Here is a 13,237-nt window from a genome sequence, read left to right on the forward strand (position 1 = left end):
AAAAAAAAAACGAAGCATATGGTTGAATAACACTAAGTTTTAAAATATAAAATATGTAAAAATATTCACACAAATGTTTTTTAATAATTGCAATGAAAATTGAAAACTATACTTTATTCATGGTTTCTTGTTTGAGGTCTAAAATTCATTTTCCCAGATGTTGTGATTATACATTTATACTTAAATTTTAGTCATCTTATTTAGTTTTGAATAACTGTACATATAATCTACCTAAGTAAATAATAATTTTTTTAATATGATATACAATATACATTCATCGTAATTAAAAAAAGTATTAACGTTATTTTAAAAATCAAAAAAATGTACTGTATTTTAAATGATAATACGTAGGTACCTAACTCATTTTTATAAAAAAAAATACGGATTTAAAAAAGACTATAGTTGAATTAACATAAAATTCATAATATATAATATAATAATATTATATTATATTATATAATATAATAAAGTATACCATTTGCTTTTTGTTATGACAAATATATTCTTTAAAAGTTCAAAACCTGTATGTGTAATGTGTATAATATATTATTTTATTATTATTTTTTTTTATTTTATAGTTCGTTATTTCGTGACCATTCTTTTATTTTATGTTAAAATAAGCTCAAAAAGTTTTATAACACACATCCGTAAATTGAAGTTTGAACACAGATTGTACACATCATATTTTAGAACTTTTGAAAGAGAATATGAAAAATCACAAAATAATGGAGTATAATATATACGAGTATAAGCGGCAGGCATGGTTTGCAAACTAAATCTTGACAATTTTCAGTTAAAAGACTTAGCTATCCTCAGAATAATTGTTAGATGCAATGATTTATTTTTATCATCTTTTTATCAAATTTTAGCAAAAACACTGTTTTTAAAATATAATATACGTATATTAATACACATAAGAATATCGTTGAAAACTTAGTTTTTATAATATATATAAAATTATAATATTTATTGCATGATAATAATAAGGACATTTTATTTTATTTGAATACTATAGAATAAGAATAAGATTTATTAAATATATTAGGATAACTAATAATTATTTTTATGATGCATAGACGGGTATTTACCAATTATTACCACAAAATCTTAAAAAAAATTGTGGTTATTAGATAAGAGTATTAATTCTCTCTCTATTATAGAATTTTATATCATTTAATTTATCTATTTGCATACTTATAATAAAACATATTGATATGTGTAATATCGATCTTATTTTATTCTTATTTTTTTATAATTTAAAATATACATTGCATTATTATATTGATCATGCATTTTACAATGTGTTTACTATGAACGAATAAATAGCTAGTAAATTTACATAGCCGTTAAATAGAAAACTGAAAATGACGTAAGCAATAATATCAAACATTTATACAAAATTATAATTATGCACATTTTCATAATTACAATTTAGATCATTTCAAGTTTATCAACATATTTTTAGATCAAATAATATAATGGGTTGTGCCTGTGTGTCTTTGAGTACAGCAAGAATCGAACAAAAAGATGCCACTTTTGTTGTCGTTTTAATTATTAAAATATATATACGCCAAAAGGGGGAAAAACAAAAGACCTTTCGTAGAATCTACGCCAAATACGCGTTCCAAGAGTATATATATACGCGTGAGATAGTATTTTAAAAACAAATTTTCTCTTTTTTTCTATAATAAATAAAAAGACTAGACCAAACAACCAGACAGCTCAGGATTATTTTGTCTTTTCTCATTATGATTAAAAAGAAAAAACAACAACGGCGAAACGGCAAAACAACAGGGTCGCCGAACAAGGCGGGAATGACAAGATTATTATTCTTCTCATTTTTCGAACCCTATTAACAACGAGGGAAAGCTAACAATGTTGGCAAAGGAAATTTCGATTGCGCAGTGATTCCCCCCATGCAGCATGCACTGCACCTACCCTCTTCATTTCCGCCATCCACTCGTCCGCTATCAATCACTACTATACACTACTATAGTTCTTCGACGTGAATACTGATGAGAATTCACACAAATGAACAGGCGCGCACAATGCGCAAAATGATAAGACAAAATTAACATGATCTGGTGTACCTACGTATATGATGTGTCTCAAAGTCCATTCTTGTTATGTATGTTCTGTTAAGCCGGTTACAGATTACAATAAGTACCTTTCTATAATAATAGGTTGGTACTTATTTATTTGGTTAATCTCACCATTGATGGGTATATATTTTTATAGCTAATTCTTACATAGAAAAGTGGTCACAAAAAAATGAACTATATAATAATAGTAATAATAATAATAAGTTTAAGTATTAAAAAAAAAAATTATACTATAATATGCATTAGGTACATAGGGTGATTCAACCTGTAACTATGAGTTAAACATAAAAATATCGTGATTTAAATTCTCATAAAATATATTTGTACAACTGAAAACATCCATGAACAGTGTTTTATAATATGGTTATTAGAAAAAATTGTAACACTCGGGAGTATGATTATTTGCAAAAAGTTTAATAAACATGATAAATTCATTTAACAAATAATTAATGTACATCAGCGCCATAATAAAATTTGTCACACAAAAAAAGGTCACAATATTATGAATCGTATTTTTTTTTCTATGATATAGTGCTTTTTACAAAACTCAATAATTATTATAATTTCCTTCCAAAGTAAGCTTTGAATAATTTCTATTAGTTTTTATTGTTGAGTAATAAATACAGTAAAAGGTTAAAAATAATAGCATTCAGTTTATTTCTAATTTTATAAAACCCAATAAGTTTCACCATAAATTAATAAGTTAATAAATGTTCAATTAAAATATACACAGCATCTGTTTTCTTAATAATTAAGATACAAAATAAATGTTGAGTTTAATTTTTTATGCAAGAAACATAATAATGGGCATAAATGAACAATGTAAAAACTAAATTGAAATGTTTAAACAGATTAAATTCGTTTAGGTTTCCTTTCAATTGAAATGTATAAAAACTAAAATTAAATTCAGAAATACTCTTCTACTAATTTAGCCGATTGCCGCATTAAATATTTTAATTTTAAAAATCCGACTGCAGTATAATACAGCTCACTATAAATTTTGCTCAGAATATGACGATATTATGATAGAATAAACAAAATATTAAATTATGCGTTATTGTTAAAAAAAAAAAACATTTTTATTTAAATAATTTAATTAATTATTTAGATTCTATAGTAAAATTGTTAAAAAATAATCACTGGTATTCCGGCATAATATTTATAACATATAGTTGGTTATCATGTAATAATTATTTGATTAAATAATTGTCGATAAAATATAACATTCAACTATACAGAAAAAATATTGATAAAATAATCTTCGTACACCGTAAACCGTAGTAAGTATTGTATATACTCTCTTTTTGAAACGTTAATGAAGTGCTCGTCGAGTGGGACGTCATCACGGATTTGAACACGGCCTACGATGTCGACTGAACGGCGACAAAATGGAATGGGGATCATTTTGTACGGTCACTGATCCCTCTCAAATCGTGATTTGATTTCAAAACCACATTGAAATTGTTATTGTGTCTATAATACCTCGGTATAGTACCTACGTACTACGCTATACTGAAATTTTCTCTCTTGCTCGTTCTATATAATATATGTGTGTGTGTGTGTGTGTCTTTCTCGAGAGTCTTTGGAGTCGATCGTAAAGACAATAATTACATAAAATAACGGTATTTCAAAAAACAAGCGATACGCCAACTCTCGATTATGGCGCATTCAATGACGAAGACTCTTCCACGGCGGTACAGCAACACGGGATAGTGAAATTAAAAAAACAAACAGCGTTTTTGCGCTGCCGTCTTTAATAAAATTAATAATTTTTCACCACCACCGTCAGCAATCTCCTTCTGTACACCGCACTAGCGTTGAAAGATAGTTTGTTTTCATTATGACTAATACTTGTTTGGCTCTTACAACGCCTTTTTGTTATTATTATTTTCCATCTCGTCTCTTAACTACCTATATATAAAATATAATAAGATATTGTTTGAACGCCCAACGTGCATCTACAATAACGTATACCTAATAAGTGTAAAACACAATTTATGAACGATTCATTTAGTATTATTTTTTATTTGTCCCGGAAATATGGAGAGTAAAATATATCTGTCATATTAAGATATAGAGGGTGACTCACTAAGTATATCCACACACATTTTGTTCATTTAATAATGAACTTATATAAATTTTGGTTATAAACATTTTTAAAAATACATCAAGATTATATTTTAAAATTCTTGAGAATTTTTGTATTTGCTATTCAAGGAGACAGGTGTCCTGCTGTGATATAAACTTCTATATTCCAAATAAGAATTTTAGTAAGTAATTTTTTTTTTTTAATGTTAATACTTCATTCAAAATCCAAACGAGTAGTTTTTTAGTTAACAACATATTAATTATTTTTAGGACAGTAAACCTTAAAAACATATTAAAAAAAATATAAACAGATGTAATATCGGATCTAAAATATATTATATTTTATTATTTTTATAAATTATAAATAAATTAATATAAATTTAAAATCGCCATATCTTCTGAACTTATTATTATGGACATAAATAATCCTTAATGTTATTTAGCATTAAATCACACTAAAATTATTTGTTCATATTTTGATATTGATAAATCAACACTTTTAGAAAAATGATTTGCTGTTTCAAAAGATTCAGTCATTTAAATAAAAAAAACATAAGCTTATATTTTCATAGAATACTCTTAAAATAGTACAAAAATCATAATAATTTTAAATTATAGTTTGTAATTATATTTGAAGATTCCAATTATCAGATTTTGAATGCCTGCATTATAGAAGAAGAAAATGGTACAATTATATTCGGGGAATTACAGTTCTTAATAATATGAAACTCGTTTTTTTTATAAATTATTTTTAAATAATAAAACATAATATTATGTTTATTGTTGGTACATGTGTTTCAGATACGATCAATTAGACGCTGACTTAAATATTTAATTCATTAGCAGCATAATATAATACAAATATTGAATATATAACAATAACATTAAAAATAAAATAGTATATAAATATTTATAAAATTATTTTACAAAAAATAATAGTAAGCGTCGTAGAACAATCGATAACTATTTCTAAATTATTTTTGTCTACATTTTAAAAATATTCGCATTATCAGTTCGGTTCACAATAACTTCTTCTTGTATATACCACCACCACAATGATGTTATAAAGGTGTAATAACATGGTTAATAAAAGATGTAATAATGCGATAAAAAAAATATTATTTTTCTTCTTCTTCTTCTTCTACTTTTTATTATTTTATTATCATAATTATATGACACATGCAAGTATGAAACGGATGCCGATTTAAAATCACGAGATGCGTTTCGGAAGTCCAATAACGTGCGCCGTGTGTTTTGTGTTTTTTACTCTAGGGTTTTCGCACTTTCGTCTTAGAAATAGTTTTTATTTTACGTTACAGTTATCTGTCATACGTCCTCGTATAGTATACATTATATACAGGGTGATACATCAATTATATTCTCAATTGTTTTATTGTTTGGTGATATATATATTAAAATCTTGATTTTTAAATATTCTTAACGATCACATTTTAAAATACCTTTTTATAACATTTATTAATTATTTTTTGGAAATTATTTTTTTATAAATGAGATCTATAGTTTTTTTTTTTAATGCAAATCTGTTGATAAGATTAATTTTTATATTTATATTGAAATATTGTCAAATGGAAAAATAAAATTGTCTACTTTACTTTTCCTCATTAATTGTAAAGTACCTATTATAATACCCACTAGGAACCAAGTCCTTTTAAATTAATTATTCAAAAATTTAGTAAACTAGATTTATCATTATTATTGATAGTATTCTGGTGTCTTAATTTCCGTATCTTTTAACTTTTTTATTTTATGAATATATTGTTTAAGATTTATTAATTTGAAGTAAAACAAAAATTTTGTTTTTTTTAAAGACTCATGTTTGTTTATATTTTTAAAATGAATTAAGAACTATAAAATAATAATTAAAACTATAGTCGAAGACATTTCAAATTTATTAAATTGGGTTTAAAAAAAATTTGGTTAAGATAGCGTGTTGTGTTATATAAGTGGCTATACATGAAATAAAAGTTAAACTTCTTAGACTATCATTTTTTTTTCAAATTTTATAATACATTTCACAACACAAAATTTAAATTGTTGCAGACTAAGTATAAATTGGGCAAGATCATGCTAGGTGTAATACACCCTGTACAAAAATATATATAATTTATGGCCCAAAGAATTCCCTGCCGTTTTTACGTCACGCACAATGCCTATCGGGTTCACGATTATTTTATTTTTTTTTAAAACCCGCAGAGGCATAAATACATACACATATACATAATGCAAACGTATACTTCAAGGAAAGTCAAACTTTTTTTTGATAAAGTTCTATCAATAATATACTTTTTATTAGACAATAAGCTTACATGTTGGTCATTGGTGTAATTAAAATAATAAACATGTTTAAATTGTATGAGACGTAAGATCTAGATAATACGCTGCTTAAAACTTATAATTGTAACGCTCCCCTATTAAACATTTATATAATATATTATATAAGTATATAAAAAAAAATGCACAAATATAATATTAAGAAATTATTAAGGGGATATATTTTATAGTAATCTGCAATTGACCGTTTAAGTACCCCTATAAGTTGCTACATATAGTAAATATCACATTATATATTTATTTAGGTGCAATGATCTGTCATCACAGCCGTCGTCATCATCATCATCATCATCACCACAAACGATTATTTTTATATAACATAATGCACAGACGTACGAATTCTCGGTTCTATGAGTATTATTGTTATTATTTTTTTTTACGACGGGTCTGACGGGCGGCTCAGCATTTAATAAATCTCAGCTCTCTATACATGTATAATATATATATATAACTTGGATGTACGTGCGACGGGATAATGAAAACGGGACTGCACTAACCATCGTTGTCGTGGGGGGAGGAAGTCAGCTACTGACCCCCGTGCGGTCATCATCGCGTCAAGGCGTGCGGATTTTTAGATTCTATATAATATAGTATATTATACAGGATGGTTTTTTATTACTAAACGTAGTCTTTTTATTGGTGACCTTATGTGTTTTCAAAACTACTTTTTTTCATGATTTAAAGCCATAATATCACATAATTTTTGAACATTTATACTTTTTATATTTTGTATCGTTACAAAATGTTAAATGTAAAATTTAATGTTTTATAAAACAAAAGAATTTTATGTCTTATAAAAAAACTGGTTTGAATATTATATTATTTTGTTTTGTATCAAAATCCTCAGAAAGATATTTTTCTTTGAAACATGATTAAATTTACTGAATAAATTACTGCTTGTATAGTGATAAAAGAATCACTCTGTATACTTAACGCCGTTTAATAGTAAACTGCGTTCGTTATTCTGACGAGACAGCATGCCACGAACACTGACGTTACGTGGATAATATTATGTACATGAACGCAGCGCGAGTATTTTAATATAATACACAAGGTTTAATATATTTGTGTAAATATGCAACTACTGTGTAATAAGCGTTTTACATTTTAGACTAGATTCTACATAGATTTAATTAAAAACAAAAACAAATTTGGTCTAGTTATTATTATTTACATTATAGGCATATGTTTTATTCTTTACGTATATTTTTACGATGATATATTTAATTATAAGAATCCAAGTAAACGATTGGATACAAAGAACAAAGATATAAGTGCATTAAATGTTGAACGGAGTAAAATATAGGCAAAATAGGTACATATCTAATTCTAACCTGGTGTTTTAATTGTTATTATGTATTTTCCATACCAAACCGATATGTCGTACCTTTAAAAACATTATTCTCTATAATTTTTCTAAGAGATGTTTTACTCTAAGATTATTTTAGGTGAAAGCGTTTTATATATTATCATGTTGCATGTGGGTCTAAAAGAGAAAACAAATATTACTCTAACATGAAATGTTTAATTTACAGATAAATTTAAATAACAATAGTATTCAAACATGAATTCATAATTTTTAAAAATAAATTTGACTGTGAGAGCGCATTTTTTTGACAAATTTTTTATAATAGTTACATTTAAAATTGTATTAAAGAGGAAGAAAAATATGAATAGATACATTGATATACAAAGACTTGGATACTATTAAGAATATGTAAAGATTTTTACTCATATTCAAACAAGAAATTATGTAGTAAATAAAAATTAAACAGGAAGACTATTAAATCAATGCGGAAGAACTTAAAGAATTTAGAATAAAAAATGGCAGAAGAGACAGTTGGTAAGCAATAACTAAAAAAAATAAAAATATGGTTTAATCTTCTAATTTCTAAGGTTTCCTATAGTTTTAAACACAGGAAGATGCAAAGGATTTATGGTTGAGTGATTATGAAAATGACGAAAACATGTAAAATTTAAAAATTTGACAAAAAGAAGTTTAAAATATTTTAGGTTGTTAAAAAAGAAAATATATGCCAAACAAAATGTCGGAGAGAGTAAAGTACTATCAGAATCATAAAACAAGATCTCTCTATAAGAATGTAAATTTACTAAGAAATTATTATAAACGCGAGAAAAGCTTTATAAGAAACAAAGATGTAATTTTAATAACAACAACATTAAAACAGTAGTCGAATAGGTGGTTTTAGTATTTTAGACGTTTGTTAAATTCTAACAACCTAGAAAACCCATTTCAATTGTCGGAGGCTTATTACAGCGGAGCTCAAATTAAAAAGCAACAAATCACCTGATGAAGTAAGAATTCTGAGGAAACTACTAAAATACTCTGCAGGCAAAAACTTAATTGAATATAGTCACTCTTTACAAATAAAAATTCAGCGAGAAGAATATTATTATATCCTTTTTCTCAGAGGACTAAAGAACAGCTATAACTATGCCAATAATATTTAAAAAAAAATACCTATATTTGTAACTGCTAAAGAATACCTTTTTAGCGTCTTACTAAATATAGCGTATAAAGTATAAAAATATTGGACTTTTGTAAGACAAATATTTTGGAGATTAGAAAGTTGAGCTTAGAATAAATAGATTCAGAGTTGAAAACATTTATCTTAAGAGAAGTATTTCAAAAATTTGGGAACTAGATAAGAAAAGTTTTGTTCTTTTTATCGATTTAAAAAAAACATATAAATGTATTTATAGAAAATGACTATTAAATTTCTAAAATTATTCAGACTGTCGGTAGGATTTATTTATCTGGATAAACCAAGTAATATGACTACTGAGACAATAATAAAATAGAGTAAGGAATACATTGGAGAGTACTAGCCATATATCTATATAGAACATTACTGTGAACTTTGATTGTTAGCTTAGTGGCTTAGTCTAAAGACCATAAACCAGAAGTCAAAAAATTGAATTTGAAAAAAAAAATCTTTTAAAGACATAAGATCAAATAATATTCATATTTTTACATTCTTTGGCTAAATTGAATTAAGCCGAATAAAAATAGTTTCCAAACTATTGTTTTAAGTTGCCAAGTGAAATAATGTGAAAGCTAAGGAAATAAATGTAGAAAAATTTAACTTGCAAAATCTTGAAATATTATATTCACAAAAAAAATTCAATTTATTACAAGTTACTATAAGCTGGATAAAAATTTAATGATAATTCTATCTGAGTGTAAATTTTGGTTCGTTTGAAGGAAAATCAATTTTAAACAGTTGAAAGTGGACCGGTGTAAAATGATTTATTTCCTTTTTCTGATAATAATATGTATATCATATACTATAATAATTAAAATTTGAGCTCTGAATTTCCTATTAACAATATTATTGGTAGAGTCAAGTGACAAAGTCAAATATATTCAGTGCAATTCTTTTATGAAAAACATCCATTATTCTAAAATCTATTTATGTTCTTAAAAATATTTTTTAATATTATATTTTCTAGTCTAAATTAAACGAAAATAAACATTTTTATAGTTATGATTTTTTAAATTTTTTCACTTTTTAAATGACAACATACATTTTTAATTTCATACTCATAAAAATCATAAATCGTATGAGTATTTTATGAGTAATAACTAATGAGTATTTAAAGTTTATGTGATCGAAAGAGAACGATACGAAAATACTCCGTAAAATGTTCTACAGTTCATTAATATAAATGGATTTTTAAATAATGAGACGAGTGTTGTTCGATAAATGAATTATCAGTATACTCGTATTTATATATACAATTTTCTTTTAAAAATAAATTGTTATCAAGTAAATTAACCTTTTTAATTTCGAAAGCTAAAATTCGAATTTTTCAACAGTTGATTAAAAGTATTTCATTGATGTTTCACGAAAAATATAAATTTGATTAATTGAAAATTAACTCTTTATTTTAATTGTACTTAAAAACTTAACGATATAATAAATTATTTAGTTCTTTGTTTATTCAACTAAATCAAATTCATAGCAATAAAAATTATTTAATAGAAATGTAATTTATATTAAAATCTAAATTGATATATTAAAATCTCTATTATATATACTTAAGCAATTGCTATTCAGTATTATTAGTTTTATTAATTAATGATACCCTGCTTATATTGGTTATATAAATAGATATGTTTTAAATTCAATGAGCTAATAATACAATATATATATGTATTATATTTCATTTTCAAATTATATAAATATTGTTTAATTTATATTCGATTTTTGTAAACACAGACTAAAGTCTAGGTCACAGTTCAATGCAATTCTAAATAGAATTTATATTATGACAAAGTATAATAACTATACAGAATGACTCAACAAGCATGCTCATCATTTTATTTTGCATTAAAAAATATTATTATTAATATTTTTTTATTTTTTATTTATTTTTTATACAATTCAATTTCGTATGTTTAATTATAGTTTCCCGTGAAAATATAAACCTGTGTTTTCCAGATGAAAACCTCACATTTCTACTGTAAATTATCTACTGGACAATTTTTTGAAAATGTTATTGTATCAAAATCAAAATAATTGAAACTACTTATTTTTAGATAAACTAACTTTACGTACGATAGTATTTTCATAACGATGGATTTGGAAGATATAGATGCGATGATAATGGCGATTTGAAAATTTCAATTATAACTTGTCTATCAATATATATATATATATATATATATTGTAAAATTTTTGTTCGATTAAAATAATTACTTAAGATTTTATTTTTTATTTTTTTTTTTTAACCATTTTTAAAGAATAGTATTCTTTGGGAAAATTTTTTGATAACTAAGGTATTATTTTTTTGAAATTTGGTTTAGTTACATCAATATTTTCAATAATAAGTCAACTAATAAATGGTTTATAATAAAAGTACCTAGGGATTCTCATCTGAAAAAAAAATTGTAATTTGTATTGTTATACGATACTCCTTATGTAGTACTAGAAAAACTCATGAATTGAAAGTATCTTCTTAAAGTACATTATAAATTCGAAACAATTGAATAAATTTATTATTAAAGGAAAAAATAAAGTTGAGCATGCTATGTAATCACCCTCTATACAAATTGAAGTCTGGAGAAAAAGTAAGCGATTATAATTATACATACAATTGTGTACTATATAACAGTAATGTAAACAACAGATTTTATTTTAGAAAAGGTTTTTAATTTAAATAAAAATGAATTAATCACAACATATGGAGTGTAAACATTTTGTAAACGGGATGAAATCCCTAAACTTTTCTCTCTGCGTATATCTTTGCAGGCAATAATAATATTATGTAATGAATTATGCTATTAATAATGGTTTGTCTTATATTTTATATTTTTTGTATGATTTGTTCCATACATTTTTTCCTTTTTAAATCCACATAAATAAAATTAATTAATTAACAATATGAACATATTGAAATAATTTGTTTAATCATACAAAAAATGTCATAGATCTTTATATAACTCTTCAAACATAGTTAAACTGAGAGTGTCTAAACACAACAAGAATAAATTTTCTGATCACAGTCATACACTGGATTTATTTTATGAATATATTAAATACAAATCATTACAGAATTAAATTTATTTTTATTCAAGAAAATACATAACACTGGACTAAAATATACATTTTTTTTTTGTGAAATTCTGCAGTAGAATAACTTTTTCAATAAAACATTGTAATTTGATCTACTGTTCTCTTGAATGAACAAAACAATTATTGGGATAGAAAATATAATATGTAAACTTTTCATTTATTTATATAATATATAACATGACTGAATGTTATTGAAAAAAATCAATTTGTTATTTATAGTTTATTCTCAAATAATACATCATAAAAAGAAATAGTTATTACTTTTTTTGTAACACACATCAACATACAGTCATCAGATTACAGATAAAAGTTATTGATGTAATAGCATTATTAACATTATTCGTTTAATGTTTAAAATCAATAATTATTTATTTATATTATATTATTATAAGGCTAAGGGGAAAATGTTAAGTCAATATGTATTCAATAACACAATAAACTATGAAATATTACTATAAATATTAACTAAGTGCGAAATACCTTATAACATTAATATTATAATTATGATCAATCAGATTATCAATTAAAGGTAAACGCTAATTCTTCAGAGGTGAGTATATTAACCAAAAATAAATTACATGTTAATATATTAAAATCCGCTCATCAATAAAAATAAAAAAATAACACTTCAATTTGCATACTAATGGTATTATAACATAAGACTTTACTAACAAACTTAGTACTGATTTTAATTATCAATATGTACTGAAGTTAAATTGAAACTTAAAAATAATTAAATATCTGAATTTGAATTTTTATAGGCCAGTTCTAGAAAAAAAACTCTATTGGTGTGAGACGTGAGCAAGTGTGTAAGTATATTATAGTTTTTAAATACCTTTTACAGTAAAAGAATAATGTTCTTTTTGGTTTGAGTAACTACACCATACATTGTAAAACTAATAAACTTCTGAGAGTTAATTATTTTATGTTCTTGGAAGTTTTAAAAAAAATCTTGTTAATAAATTCAAATCTATTTCTAAGAAACTTTATTTTCAATTAGTATTTTAAAAAGTAGTAACAGTGAAAAAATTGAAATTGTTCTACATATAAAATCCATTTAAAAAAAAGGTTCATTTACTTAGACATTGACATCAT

At 24.4% G+C, this 13,237-nt stretch overlaps 2 protein-coding genes across 2 annotated transcripts in view; both read right to left on the reverse strand.

Annotated features, from left to right (window-relative positions):
• The window catches only part of LOC114125141 (sodium/hydrogen exchanger 9B2-like), an 88,527-nt gene that overhangs the window by 51,355 nt on the left and 23,935 nt on the right, over positions 1 to 13,237 (reverse strand). The gene's annotated exons all lie outside the window — the stretch shown is intronic.
• The window catches only part of LOC114125136 (cell adhesion molecule Dscam2-like), a 66,533-nt gene that overhangs the window by 23,490 nt on the left and 29,806 nt on the right, over positions 1 to 13,237 (reverse strand).

This window comes from Aphis gossypii, chromosome 3, assembly GCF_020184175.1.
Source record: "Aphis gossypii isolate Hap1 chromosome 3, ASM2018417v2, whole genome shotgun sequence".
Classification (NCBI taxonomy): Eukaryota; Metazoa; Arthropoda; class Insecta; order Hemiptera; family Aphididae; genus Aphis; species Aphis gossypii.